The 14,867-nt window shown below is 45.2% G+C and overlaps 1 long non-coding RNA gene and 1 pseudogene across 1 annotated transcript; one reads left to right on the top strand and one right to left on the bottom strand.

Annotated features, from left to right (window-relative positions):
- Positions 1-6,414: 6,414 nt before the first annotated feature.
- LOC123620220 lies at positions 6,415-9,534 on the bottom strand. The gene is made up of 2 exons (XR_006728787.1): positions 9,395-9,534; positions 6,415-8,955 (listed from the first exon to the last, which is right to left on the bottom strand). It is a non-coding gene; the product is annotated as an uncharacterized LOC123620220 (long non-coding RNA).
- A 3,717-nt stretch (positions 9,535-13,251) lies between these two features.
- LOC123650659 lies at positions 13,252-14,210 on the top strand (annotated as a pseudogene).
- Positions 14,211-14,867: the final 657 nt, after the last annotated feature.

Genomic DNA, 14,867 nt, shown 5'->3' with positions numbered 1-14,867 from the left:
AATATTAGTTTCCAAATTCTAGTTGGTAAAATGCAAGTACATCAAGTTTCCAAAGTGCAGGGGATGTCCAAGGAAATGTGCGGGCAGGAGCACCCCTAACGCACGTTCCTGCACCGCTGCCCTGTCCTTGGGACGGGACTGTATTTCTAACCTTTTAGAGGCGAAGTGACATTGCACAGATGCCCCATTGCTCTGCTACTGCCATCTCTGGCAGCCCCTGTCGCTGGAGGCACTTAGTGATCATGCAAGGAAATGACATGAAGCCCCCGGGCAGAACAAGTCACAGATGTGCCTTGTTTTCAGTATCGCACATTTTCCACACAGGGGACCTGAGGGGAATGGCTGCCGCCCAAGGAGCCCAATTACGTTTTTAGCCACAGTCTTTCCTTCCTTCTCGGAAGCACCGTCATTGCCTCTCACGATTAGCTGGAGCGACCATCCCCAGAGCCCTCACCTTTGTCAGCTCAGGAATTCCCCACCCCACGCATAGCTGTCCCTTCCAGAATGAGGACAGGTCTGCAGATGGCAGAGCTGGGACACAAACCCAGCTGGGATCCAGCACCCAGGACTAAGGTGATGTGGCAGACCCCGACCATCTGCCCCCTGTGCTCCCTGAGAGCCCAGAACTTAATGTAGACGCCATGCGAGTCCTAGCCGGTGGGAGGAGGTAGGCAGGGTGGGTGGCATAGACCCACAGAGTGGCCCACCGTGCACTGACCGTGACCATCCAACCCAGGACCACCCATGGGTCCCAGCTGGGCAGGGCTCCTTAGCCTCTTCTGAGCCATAGGGAGGCCTCCAGGAGGACTAGTGCAGCCCCCAGCCTGGGCCCCCTCCTCCAGGCACAACCGTCCAGTGGCCGGGCCCTGAGACTCTTAAATGATCAGTGGAAGAAAGTGGGGGATAAAATTAGCGAGTTAGGGATGGGAGGTGTGGGCTTCCCATTCTGTGTCGTCCAGCAATAACCAGCTCTGGCAGCCCTGACTCCCTCATTGGAGTCCATCCTCTCTACTAAGAAGGAAATAATATCTTAAGGTTTGCTAAAGGTGCTAAAAAGTGTGCAGGGTACTCATTTTCAATTTCTCTAAACAGAGGTGCTCCTAGAATGTCAGGAAGGCTATCAGATGGGAAAAGACAGGAGAAAAGGACTGCGGAGTACTGTATTCAGCTGCGTGCATTCTAAAATGTCATCAAAATGTGTGACTAACTGCCCAACTTACGCCCCCTGCCTCTGGGGGCCGTGTCTGCTAACAGCGTCCACAGGCAGAGCAAGGATGGCTCTTTCCTGATTCTTTTTCAGTGACCAGATGCACCTCAGGGATACAAAGAGCGAGCTTCCTCCAAGGGTCAAGAAAACTGCTGGGGGAAGAACTGTGATGTGGTTCTGACCTCATCACTTCTCTCAGCACAATGTTCTTGACCTTGAGGAAGTTCATTACCTCCTCTGGGCCTGTACTTAGCAGAAGGCACAAGGTAATCATTAAGGTTCTCCCACCGCTAATGTTCTCCGATTCTGCTGGTACGGATGGACAGAAAGACTGTCTCTTTGTCCTGAGTTACCACGTCTTCCACCATCACTCCTCCTGCCTGCTAGCACTGAACACCACAGCCAAACAGAGCTTACCGTTTACCTCCCAAGACCCCCCTGCCTCTGGCATTTTCCCATCTGGTTAGTCATCTCAAGCCTGAGGGATGGTTTTGTCTTGGCATCATCAGTGGGGTAGAATGGAGCAACTGGGTTCAGTATCATAGAGAATGACCAAGGACACTGATTCTCAGCTCTCTGTTCACCTTCCAGGATCACACGGTTTCTTTAGTAACGTGGGAGATTCCTTCTCCTTTGGAATTTGTCTTCTTTTTTTTAATTCCAAACTGGAAATCTCTTCACTACTTAAAAATTCCACGATACATGTAATATATCATGTTATGAAAGTCCAAACAATACAGAACATCATCACCCTTCTACACCATCCCCACAATAATACCACAATTTAAAAATAATTATTGTTAGTAGTTTGGTGTTCAGCTTTCCAGACACGTGAACACAAACACACACACTCATACATTCAGAAACCATACTGTTTTGTAATTTTTTTCCTGTCCACATTACATAGTATAATTCTTAAATGTCAGCCAACAAATAAATGTCTTATCCTTTTCAAAGTTTGCATAATACTCCATTCTATGTATGAATTATAATATATTTAACCAAATCCCTATACATATAATTTATTTCCTATTTTTGCAACTTCTAATAATACTGAGATTAATATTTATATATCTTTCCATACATCTGAAATTAATCCCACTGGCTAAATTCATGAAAGTAATTTGTGTGCATGTGTGTATATGTATGTATGTGCATGTGCACTAAAGGAATTACAGATGCAAAGTTAAAATTTAGTAAGTATTCTGCCTTTCTGTTTGCTAAAAAATGTGCATGATTTTACATCCTGATTGGCAGTGTATGAGAATGACTGCTACTTCATATCTTTGAATTCACTGGGTGTTATAAGTATATCTTTGTATCTTTGAAAATGAGATAAAATATTGAATTATCTTTTAATTTTAATTTCTTTGTTTATGGTTGACTAGGTTTTTACATACAGTCATGTGTCGCTTACTGATGGAAATACATTCTGAAAAATGTTTTGTTAGGTGATTGTTATTTGTATTTCTTTTCTTTTTTTAATGTTTGTACAATATTTTCAAAAATGTATTATGCTGAGAAAAGAAAATCTCAATAAGTTCTTCCCAAGTAGAAAGGGAATAGGCCATATCATCTGAAATCAATGTCATAAAACTAAAAATTAAATTCAAAACATTTAACAAATGATTAAAATTGTCCTGGCAGTTAAACACCATATATCTGGAATACTACTACACCACAAAAAAGGATGAATTAAGGCCTTTTGCGAGAATTTAGATGAAACTGGAAACCATCACCCTAAGTGAAATATCTAAACAAGGGAAAAACAAACACCACATGTACTCGCTGTTAAACTGGAACTAACTGATGAGCACACATGTGCACAGAGGGAAGTAAAATTCAGTGTTATTTGTATTTCTTCTTTGCAAATTGCCAGTTTGTATTTTTCTGCCCCTTTGGTGGTAGTTTGTCTTTTATTAATGATTGGTAGAAACACTTCATGTTTTAAAATGGTAAAATTGTTTGGCATATATGTTGCAAACATATTTCCCAATTTCCCGTTCATCTTTGACTTTGTTTAGAATGTTTACTGCCCAAATTAAGTTTTATATTTTTATGAACTTTATTTTCTTTGTTTTATCTCATGCTTAGAAAAAATAACCTTTCCATCTTAATGCATATGTCTGATGTTTTTCTAGTACTTTTACATTTCTTAAGTCAAATATTTAATTTATCAAGAGCTTATATTTGTATATGTTCTAACTTTCCCCAGCTGATAATAATTGTCCCAACACAATAAAATGTAATCTTGATTACATATATAGTGTATTGATATTATATATAATAGCATAACATAAGCTCAGTGAAAGAAAAGAATATTTGAACTGAGATAAGAGCTGCCACCCAAGAAGAAAGTTTCCAGTTCGAGTGTCGCCAAGATAATTACCTGCTAAAATGTAGGAAAAAACACTCAATAAATAACCAAATTTAGAGTCTCCAGAACTTAACATTCATAATGTCCAGGATACAATCCAAAATTACCCAATAGATGAAGAATCAAACAAATGTAACACATTCTCTAGAAAAATAAAATCTATCGAGCCCAACTCTGAAATGAACTTGATGTTAAAACTGATAGACAAAAATTTAAAATGGCCATTATAACTATTCTAAATTCAGTAAAAAAGGAAATAAAAAGGCAACATGTTTTCAATGAATGAAAATCTCAGCAGAGAAATAGACATAATAAAATGGAAATTCCAAAAATGAAAAACATAATATGCAAAATAAAAAATTCACTGGGTGTATCTGGCAGGCAAATGGATACCCCAGAATAGAGTAAGTAAATTTGAAGGTCAAAAAAAATTATCTAATGTGAAAAACAGAGAGAAATAAACTCAGAAACTGTTAGATGATATTTTAAAAGCTCAGTATATGGGGAATTGGAATGCCAGAAGAGGAGAGAGAAAATGGGACAGAAAAAATATTTGAAGAAATAATGACCAATTTTTTTTCAAATTTTGTAAAAGATATTTGCAGTATGAAAAGCTAAACAAACACCAAACAGAATAAACACAAAGAAGCCCACACCAAAGAAACAGTCACGAAAATAAACAGACAGCCTACAGAATGGGAAAAAATTTTCGCATACTACACATCAGATAAAAGACTGATAACAAGAATCTATTTAGAACTCAGGAAAATCAGCAAGAAAAAATCAAACAATCCTATCAAAAAATGGGCAAAAGACATGAATAGAAATTTTTCAAAAGAAAACATAAGAATGGCCAAAAAACGTATCAAAAAATGCTCAACATCCTTAATCATTAGGGAAATGCAAATCAAAACCACAATGAGATACCACTTAACTCCGGTGAGAATGGCCTTTATCAAAAAATCCCAAAACAACACATGTTGGCGTGGATGCGGAGAGACAGGAACACTCATACACTGCTGGTGGGAATGCAAACTAGTGCAACCCCTATGGAAAGCAATATGGAGATACCTTAAACAGATTCAAGTAGACCTACCATTTGATCCAGCAATTCCATTATTGGGCATATACCCAGAAGAACAAAAGTCATTCTTTAACAAAGACACCTGTACCCGAATGTTTATAGCAGCACAATTCACAATCGCAAAGATGTGGAAACAACCCAAGTGCCCATCAATCCATGAATGGATTAGTAAACTGTGGTATATGTATACCATGGAGTACTACTCACCTATAAGAAATAACGATGATACAACATCTCTTTGGTTCTCCTGGAGAGAGCTGGAACCCATTATACTAAGTGAAGTATCCAAAGAATGGAAAAACAAGCATCACATGTACTCACCAGAAAACTGGTTTCCCTGATCATCACCTAAATGTACATCGGGGAAGGATACCAATTGGATATCAGACTGGGATGGGGGGGTGGGGGGAGGGGATGGGTGTATGCCTACATGACGAGTGCGTTGCGCACCCTCTGGGGAATGGTCATGATTGAGGGTGCAGACCCGGGGAGGTGGGGGGGGGAGGGGAACGAGGTATGAATACATGGTGAGTGCCAGACGCACTGTCTGGAGAGTGGGAGCGGACGCGCTTGGGACTCTGACTCGGGGGGATGGGCGGGACAGGGACAATGTATATGACCTGAACTTATGTACCCCCATGATGAGCTGAAATAAAAAAAAAAAAAAAAAAAAAAGAAGCCCACACCAACTCATATTATTGAAATCCAAAGATAAAAAGAAAATATTGAAAGCAGTAAGAAACAAAGACAAATCACATTCCAGGGAGCAATTATCTAACAGCTCGCTGACTTCTCTGGAGAAATTATGAGATCTAGAGGAGAGGGGCAGAACATATTTTGTATGGTTAAAAAGAACCCTGCCAAATAGAATTCTACTTCCAGTGGAAACATCCTTCAAGATTGGAGACATAATAGAAGCATTTCCAGATAAAGCAAAACTAAGAGAATTTGTCGTATGTCACTAGCAAGGGTGCATTGCCAAAGTCTTTGTCACTAGCAAGGATGCATTGCCAAAGTCCTTGTCACTAGCAGATATTCTTATGTCACTACAAGAAATTCTGAAGGAATTCTTCATCTGAATAATACCAGATGGAAACTTTGATCCCCTTACAGTTCTAAGAAGAAGACAAAAAATCCGGTAAAAATCTGCAAAAGATTTTAAAAGACACTTTACAAAAGAAGATGTAGAAATTGCCAGTAAGTACGTGAAACACGCTCAACTTACTAGTCATCAGAGAGATACAAATTAAAGCCATAGGACGGCTGACACTGAGTTTCTCAGAGATTATCTTTTCCCCTCACCAGTGCACTTGTTATTTCCGTATTAAAGAGAGTGGCCTCTGGACCTTCCCAGGGAATGAATCGAGCCGTGGTTCCTCTGATCCCATGTAAGGTTTCTACTCCCCTGAGCCCTTGACCTCTTCCTCGATATTCTTTGAAGTCAGTGCTGGCATCTCCAACATCACCTTGCCCAAGCTTCAAGGAGACATGTCAGCAGTTTATGAGGACCAGCTCCAGAAGTCCTTGCCAGGATGTTAAATCCTGAGTCCTGAAAAAGTGCTCCCATGTCAGTTAACTCTGCCCATCTACCCATCCTTACATTCTACCCCACTCTCCTGGTCCTCAGCATCCGCTCCCACATTTGCTCCTCCATGAGCTAGAGGGACTTCTAGTTCCTGCCAGAATGCGTTAGCCAATGAATTAGTCCCTGCTGTTGCTGTAACAAATGACAGTGACAAACCTGACGGCTTAAAACGACAGAAATTTATTCTATCATGGCTTGGCAGGGGTGCAGAAGTCTGCAATGAGTCCTATGGAGCTAACTTCAGAGTGTCAGTAGGGCTGGTTCTTTCTGGAAGCTCCAAAGGAGAATGCATTCCTTGTCTCCTCCAGCTTCTAGTAGCTGTTGGCATTCTGTGGCTGTGCCTACCACACTCCACTCTCCACTTGCGTCATCACATTGCCCTCTCTTCTGTTGTCCAATATTCCTTGGCTGCTCTCTTATAAAGACATTTATGACTACACATAGGCCCTCCCAGCTGACCCAGGATAATATTCCCAGCTTAACATCTCTAACTGTAAAGTCCCCTTGACCATAGGAAGTGGATTCCAGGAGTTAGGTTGGATGTCCTTGGGGGCCATTACTCCACCTCCCACCCCCAGGTAGAGGAATTCCTTGCAGTGAGTAAATTATTTTCTCTTGACTGATAGATGGATTTCCTCTCTCAGACGATGCTGAGGCCTGATCTCAATTATTTTGGAGGTTCTGAAGGACGTGGAAGATGTTCTCAAGAAGGACAAGAATCACCTTGTTAGACTTCTGCTTTATATGAGATGTTCTTGTGGCCTACGGGCAAAAGGAGGTTTCTCTCCTCTAGCAAGGGGCAGGGATGCTTCTGCCCTGGCAAGTGGAGTCAGGGCAGTCTGAGGATTCAAAGTTCCATGCTCATCCACTCAGACATCCCCATTCCAGGTCTCACTCCTTTCCTACCAAGACTCAGAGTTTAACAGAGGAGAGCTGCCCAAAGTACACGTCCAGCCCTCATGGTAGTTTCTCCACCCTTACAATTAAGCCCAAGGCCTAATTTTTAACACTGTGCATCTAAGGCTACAGAAGGTTAATATCTCATTAAATGTCACTGTGGAAGATTTCCAGATTTCACAACACACCCTGAGCTGATGGCTCTTGGATAACATGGAGCTATTATCCAGTTTCTTCCAGGCTTTCAAGGAACTTGACAAAAGCCATCCCTATTCTTACAACTCCACAATACTTATAATTACTATAGTTCTAGAGCTACCACATAACCCAGTGTTTCGCTTTCCACCTGTACCTCATCCCAATCTATCACAAGCAAGTCTGAGCAATGATGATGCCATCACATGCTAGGGGTTATCACCAACCCCGTTTACCCCAAGAGGGTGAATGGTCCAGTCCCAGTATTCTTTCTGGAGGATATACTTCCTGGAGCCACCCCCAGAATCCACTGTCTTAGCTGGGTTCCCATGAAAGCAGAGTCTAAGACAAGAAGTGAGTGTGGTTTCACTGGGAAATCTCATGGAGCAACAGTGAGGTTATTTATTTGGGAGGTGATCCCAGGGAGCAGGACTGATTTAAGAAGAGAGTGAGACAGAGAAGGAAGAATTGTCCCCAATTGAGGGGTGCATTACCAAAGTCCCTGCTATGGACAGCAGAGACTAGACTGTGCAGGAGCATATAGAATGCCCCCAGAATTGTGTGGAGATGCGGTAGGGCCTCTATCCACCGTCTCCATTCCCCATTGTCAAGCTGCCCTCTGCACTTCTGAGCTCCACACGTGCTCAGACAGAGTGAGCTTCCTCAGCGTTCACGCCATCAGGGATCCCAGGGAAGGGGCTACACTGTCAGCTTGCAGTGAGCAGAAGCCTGCAGGGAACTCACTGTCCACGGAGCCATGGCTGAAATCCAAAGACAGGCTAAGCAGATGTGAGTCCGAACGTCTGACAAGTCTGCTACAATTTACTTCCTAGAATTGTTGTGAGGAACTATAGGGCCTTCAGGCTTGTAAAGTTCTTAGTGCATCACCGTGTACATACCACACACTCATACGTGTTAGCAGTTCATATGTAGATGGACTGTTGCACCTCTGCTAGCAGCTTAATGAATCTTACTTCATTTAATGTTCACACCCATGCTCTGTGGTGGAGGATATGCTCATCTCTTAGATGAGGAAACCGAGGCCCAAAAGTGTTCAGCAGCTTTACAAAGTCAAACCACTAATGACCAGAAGAGCAGGTCTGTCTATGATGACTTTCCTGCACTGACTTCCGTGGTGGGAGGAGAGAGAGTACTCTGCCTTGGGGGAGGGGGTGACCCCCCCTGCCTTGGGAGAGCGGGTGACCCACCCTGCCTTGGGGGAGCAATTATTAGTGGGAATAGGAGTTGGAGGAACACAGTCCTCGACCTTCCCACACCCTCTGCTCATTAATCTGTGGCCTCCACCGGGGCTCTCACTTTCTAAGGCCCTGACTTAGGAAATCGTGTTGGTAGGCGGCTTCCCAGGAGTCCTTCCAGGGTGACATAGCTCTTCTACCACCACTTCCAGAATCATTACAAGATCCCGAAGACACAGTCCCAATGGCCCCACTAACAAGCCCCCAGAGAGAAAGCACCCCATTCTTGAGGGCTCATCAGCACGCTGGCTTTGAAGAAGGCTTCTCCCTCTCTTCTGGGGCCTCGTCCTCATCCCAGGTCCAAGGCAAGTTCAGAAGTTGGCTTGTCTCTGCTCAAGGCCCCTGGGTTGACATCTGGGAAACAAAATCCCTGCTTTAGGAAACCCATATCTCGCCCCCACCTGCACCTCGCCCCTCCCCGGGACTCTGAGGATAAGTGCAAGTCCTGGAGACCTCAGTCACCCACCGGGAAGCGGAGCTGCCTCACCCGCCCTAACCAGCTGCCCGGAAAGCCAGCACCGGAGGGGAAGCCTTCTGTGAGGCCTAAATGCCAGCAAACGGGAGACGTGGCCGCCATCTGCGTGAAGGGCTTGAGAGGCTTCGCTTGCCGTGTCTCTGTCCGCACACTACCCCGCCCTCCCGGGAGGGCTGATTTCTGGGTCCCGCAGAGGATAACACTGCAGGAAGAGGAGCCCCACGGCAGAGAGGGTATCCGCTTGTTCTCCTCTCGTTTCTAACACACAGCTACCTGCTTGCTTTCTGGGCGGGTAGCCGGGTCCGCACAGCTCCTCACCTTTCCTGAAGAAACCCCTCTGGCTTCTGTGCCCTTCCAGGGTGAGTATTCCCGGGAGTCCTTCCTCTGCTGTCACAAACAGAGAAGGGGCTTCTGTTCCCGACGGCTTGATAAGCCTGACGTTATACACAGCGCCTCGGATGCCCTGAAAGGGAAAAACCATTTAGGGGAAGAGCTGGGACTATAATCAAGAGGTCCTGGTTCCTTTTGTGGTCCCCACTGCCCATGTCCCCCTCTCGGGCGAAGCCTGCTCTCTGTCACCGAGTGTGAGGGGACTTGCGGAGTCCAGCTCACTGCCCACACCCGCTGCACCAGGCAGCCTAGGACCTTCTCTCCAGCAAAGCCCTTGTTGAGCATTTTCATCGCTGGGAACCTGAAGGGATGGGTTGGAGTTCCAGCACAGGACAGCCTGGAGAGTGGGCATGCAGGAGGGCCTCATGGCGACCCTGCCAGCCACTCTGGATGGGATGTCTCAGGTGACCTGAGGTCATCCCAGAATCCCAGATTTTAAGTGAGCTGCACCTCCAGCCTTCTGAGGGTTGGCAGCAGCTGTTTCTTGACTCTTCTGTCCTTGGCCGTGATGTGCTTGTCTGTAAGCGTCTTATTATTTGGGGAGATTTAAGTGAAAAACATGTCAGCATATGGATTGTTCCAAGACCCTACTTGTCTCAAAACACAAAGGGGTTCCTGCCACAACCCTGCTCTGAACCCCACAGGTCCTCTAACTCATGCTAATCCATGAAATCTAGGTCAAATCCCAATGTGCCCATAAAGTCTTCCATGACAACTCCAGCTCATACTGATGCTCCCTTTCTCCGAAATCACATAAATATTAGAACCATCCATTTACTTATTTAACAAATATCAGGTAACTACTATGTGTTTAGTATTATGATGAGCATTGCTATCGGAAAAATGAATCAAACATACATTCTGTTCTCAAGTCCCTTATAAAGAAGTAGGAGAGACCAGCTCTATAGAGAAATGACTGAGCTAGAAGGCACACAGTCATAAGTTCTGAAAAACAGTTTGTAGTGGTAGATAGGAGAGACAGTGTGAGAGAGAGAGAGAGATGGGAAATTTTCAAGGAAGAATAAATTCAGCAACTAACATTTGAATCAACATCTTGAAATACTCGGTCATGTGGAGTTGGAGGAAAGCATTGCAGGAAGCAAACACAGCAGAAGCAAGGGTGGAAAATCCTAGAGTAACAATTTAATGCTTGAGTTAAAATGTGGGGAAATGGGAGGAGTGAACTGGTTTTAATATAACATATGTAAAGAGCTGTTATCCAACCATTGACTTGTTCATCTGCAAATCATTTATTAGTTACCAAGGTTATCAATGATAATCAGGCCTGAGGATGATTTCTGCCCTACCCCAAATCAAGTAAACTTGGAACTTTAAGGACATCTTAGAGACCTCCGCATCCCTGCAGTCTCCCCTCTGCCTCATTTGGGAGGCTGGTCATTGAGACAGCCTCACATTGGAGACGTCCTCTTGCTGTAATAGAGGGCCCGGGGAGATGCATGTTGTCCGCTTGAAACTGTGGGTCGGTCTGTGGTCACTGCCTTGACTGCGAGCCTAGGTGGAGGGGTCTTTGTGGAAGGGGCTACACAACCTGGAAGGGCCCTTTTACATCCGGTAAAGAGAAGAGCAGGGAAGAGGGGAGCAAGAAGCCATTATCACACTCCCAAGGCTGCAAATCTGTCAGAGGTTCTCTGTCCTGGCTGGACATTAGAACCACCTGGGAAGGTTGAAGGACGTACCCATACCCAGGCGTCACCAATTAAATCAGAATTCTTGGTGAAAGAACTGAGAATCTGTATTTTCTTCCTAAAGCCTCCCAGGTGATTGCAATAATCAAGGGAGCTGAGCATCTGGTCTAACAGCGGTCAGGAATTGCGGCTGGAAATACTGACCACCAAATCTCTGCACGATACCTGAAATTTCTGTAACTTTTATGGGTGGTCTTTCAAACTGTCTCTTCTCCCTTCAGGATTACCGGTAAAAGGAAAATGAAAAAAGACTACGTCTTAATTTGAGGGAGTGGCGAGAAGGAGCTGCTGGTTGGAAGCAGCTGTTGAGTGAAACTCTGAGGCAGCAGTGATCAGGCGGGTGCTGTGAAGAGTCCTGGTGCCTGAGTCTCGCCTTCAGAGAGTCTGGCTTAGTTGGCTTGGGGGTGAAGTCCAAGCACCGTGGTTGTCTAAAGGTCCCACATAATTCTAACGCGCAGCCGACGTTGAGACTCGCTGCACTGTCCTCGATTCTCGGCTGTGTGAGCGCATTTGCCTGGGCTTCTCTAGAGTCAGATCAGACAGTGCAGTCTTCTTGCTCTTGCAGTCTCACCTAAACTCTGCACAATCCGCTTGCTGGGGGGCTTCTCATTCAGTACTGCCTCCTCTGCTTCTCGGATCCAAACTGAGACCAGACAAGATTATGCCACCAGTGTGTGCACTCAATTCCCATTTTTATCAACAAGGGATTTAAAAAACTTTTTTGGTGACCATATCCCCAGACAGTCATATCAGTCCTACTGCTACAGCACCTCTGACTTCTGGGATCTCCTTAACCACTCCTGCCCCCGAATTTCACAGCCCCCGCTCAGGTGATCATCACCCTTCCCCTTCTGTTAGAGCTAACAGACTCCAAATACTTCCCATCCTGATTCCCAGCAATTCTGTGCAAGGAAATGACAATGCTCTTAGTGAATCTCCAGACATGCTTATTCCATGGGCAATAGAGACATTGGTATGTTGTGATCCAGAGCTTGACATAAAATCTGAAAGGTTTAATTCAGTCTGGGTTTCCAAGTATATGCCTTCTTCCTTTGAGGACGTATCCTTAGGGCCATTGGTCCATCTACCACGCCTGAGTCAAGGACAAGTGGAAATCCAGTCACTGACTGTGCAATGCAGAGTCCCAACTCCACCTGTCAGCACCCAACCCACAGGCTGTGCTCGCAAGTTTGACCTTAGAGAGGAGTAGCAGACAACATACACGAAATAAATAATTTTAAATTAAACAAAGTCCACTATAAGGGCTTAAGTAACAGTAATAACACTAGTGATTTATTGAACAAGGGGTTTTAAACGTATACGTCACAGTGGAGTCCCTCACCTTGGAGAAATGTACTCAGCTGGTCTGACACCCACAATCATGGGTGTTTTCTGTCTGATTCTTGCCGTACCTTCACTTGATTTGCACTTATTTCTAGAACCCTTTAAACCCGGGTTACGTTTTAAATACTTTCCAGTTTCTCTGGATTTCTATTTTGAAATCTGCTTATTAGCTTCGGCTCATCCCTCAGAAAACAATGAGGAAATTCCACCTAAATCTTACTACATTCAAAGAGGAAGCCTTCTTTTATCATTTTTTAAACAAATTTTATTGTGTGTATTTAAGGTAAACAACATGATGTTATGAGGTGCACACATGCAGTAAAATGGTTGCTATGGTGAAACAAATCAACACACCCATCATCTCACCCAGTTACCCCGTGGCAAGAGCAGCTGTAATCTATTCACTTAGCAAAACCCTAAACACACTTTATTAACCCTGGTCCTCATGTTGTACATTAGATCTTTTACCTTAATTCATTTCCCAAGTATCGTGATCCACTCAGCTAGCAGAGGATGGGAGGGACAAGGTGGTGGTGGCACTGGGCATCTCAGCTAAGAGCAGGACTAAGGCACTGAGGTGGTGGAGGTCAGTGCGTGAGGGATGGCCCGGGTCCTGGGAAAATGTTCACCTAGACACTAGGAACTCACCATGGGGCTTTGAACGTAAATGGTTGAAAATGTTTATGTTGAGTAAGTGAATGAGCGGACTGATGGCTCCCATGCTGGGACATTTCCTTACAGGAACTCATGGAGCCAGAACCTGGGACCCACAGAACCGCTGTTGCTGAGTTTGCTCTTCTGGGCCTGGTGGAAACAGGAGAGATGCAGTCTGTGGTCTTTGTGCTCTTCCTCTTTGCCTACCTGGTCACAGTCGGGGGCAACCTCAGCATCCTGGCCGCCATCCTGGCGGAGCCCAAACTCCACACCCCCGTGTACTTCTTCCTGGGGAACCTATCAGTGCTGGATGTTGGATGTATCACTGTCCCTGTTCCTGCAATGTTGAGTCATCTCTTGTCCCACAAGCGTACAATTCCTAGGGAGCCTGCCTTACACAACTATTCTCCTTCCACCTTCTGGCTGCGATGGACTGCTTCCTGTTGACCACCATGGCCTATGACCGGTTCCTGGCCATCTACCGGCCCCTCACCTGTAGCACCCGCATGAGCCAGACGGTCCAGAGGATGTTGGTGGCTGCGTCCTGGACTTGTGCCTTCACCAATGCACTGACCCACACTGTTGCCTTAACTACCCTCAACTTCTGTGGCCCTAAAGAGGTCAATCACTTCTACTGTGACCTCCCACAGTTCTTCCAGCTCTCCTGCTCCAGCACCCAACTCAGTGAGCTGCTGCTCTTTGCTCTGGGTCTTTTGATGGCAGGTGCACCTGTGGTTCTCATCCTCGCCTCCTACATCCACCTGGCAGCTGCGGGTCTACAAATCCACTGAGCGGAGAGCAGGAAGAAGGCCTTCTCCACATGTGGCTCCCACCTCACTGTGCTGTTCCTCTTCTATGGGACAGGGGTCTTCAGCTACATGCGTCTGGGTTCCGAGGAAGCTTTGGACAAGGATAAAGGGGTTGGCATTTTCAACACTGTCATCAACCCCATGCAGAACCCACTTATCTACAGCCTCAGAAACACTGATGTGCAGGGCGCTCTGTGGCGGATATGTGTGGGGAGGCAGTCACTAACCTGAGAGGTGACAAGGTCCCTCCTTTCCTGCCTCTTCTGGACTGAGGGAAATTTCCCAGGAAGGCAGTAACCAGTAAAAATTAGTCAATAACCATTTTTCTTATCTCCTGATGCCTGAAGATCAGTGTTCTGTATTTGTCATATACAAATGCAGGAGACCCTGCATAATTCATTCCTTTATTCACTCAACAAAGATTTATTGAATTCCTTCCATGATCCAGTCTTTTAGAGCATTAATGAATGAAACAGAGAAAAATCTCTGCACTCATGCATCTCACGTGCCATAAAAGTAGACAAAAAAAGCGTCACGTGTAGTGTGTCACACGGTGATCCGTGCTATGGAGAAAAACAAAGACGGCGGATATGAAGTTGGGCACTGCCAAGCAAGCCTCCTGGGCACGTGGCTGCCTTGTTTTCAGTTGTGCCCATTTTCTGGGCAGAGTTGAAGCCCTGCAGCCCGGTATGCCTGGGAAGCAGCATTTCCTGGGGAAGGGCCATTGGGTTAGTCACAGCTGAAGTAACTAAGAACGTCACTGCAAAGTTTCCTTCTGGTGGGGATGTGAGATTCCCTCCAGCTCAGAGTATGGAAAGTTTTTCAAAACCGTGAGCCCAGTGCCAAACACTATTTCATTCAGCTGTTTGCCTTTCACCTTCAAGAAAA

The sequence above is a fragment of the Lemur catta genome, chromosome 15 (assembly GCF_020740605.2).
Source record: "Lemur catta isolate mLemCat1 chromosome 15, mLemCat1.pri, whole genome shotgun sequence".
NCBI lineage: Eukaryota > Metazoa > Chordata > Mammalia > Primates > Lemuridae > Lemur > Lemur catta.
This window is presented reverse-complemented; position numbering and strand designations above follow the sequence as displayed.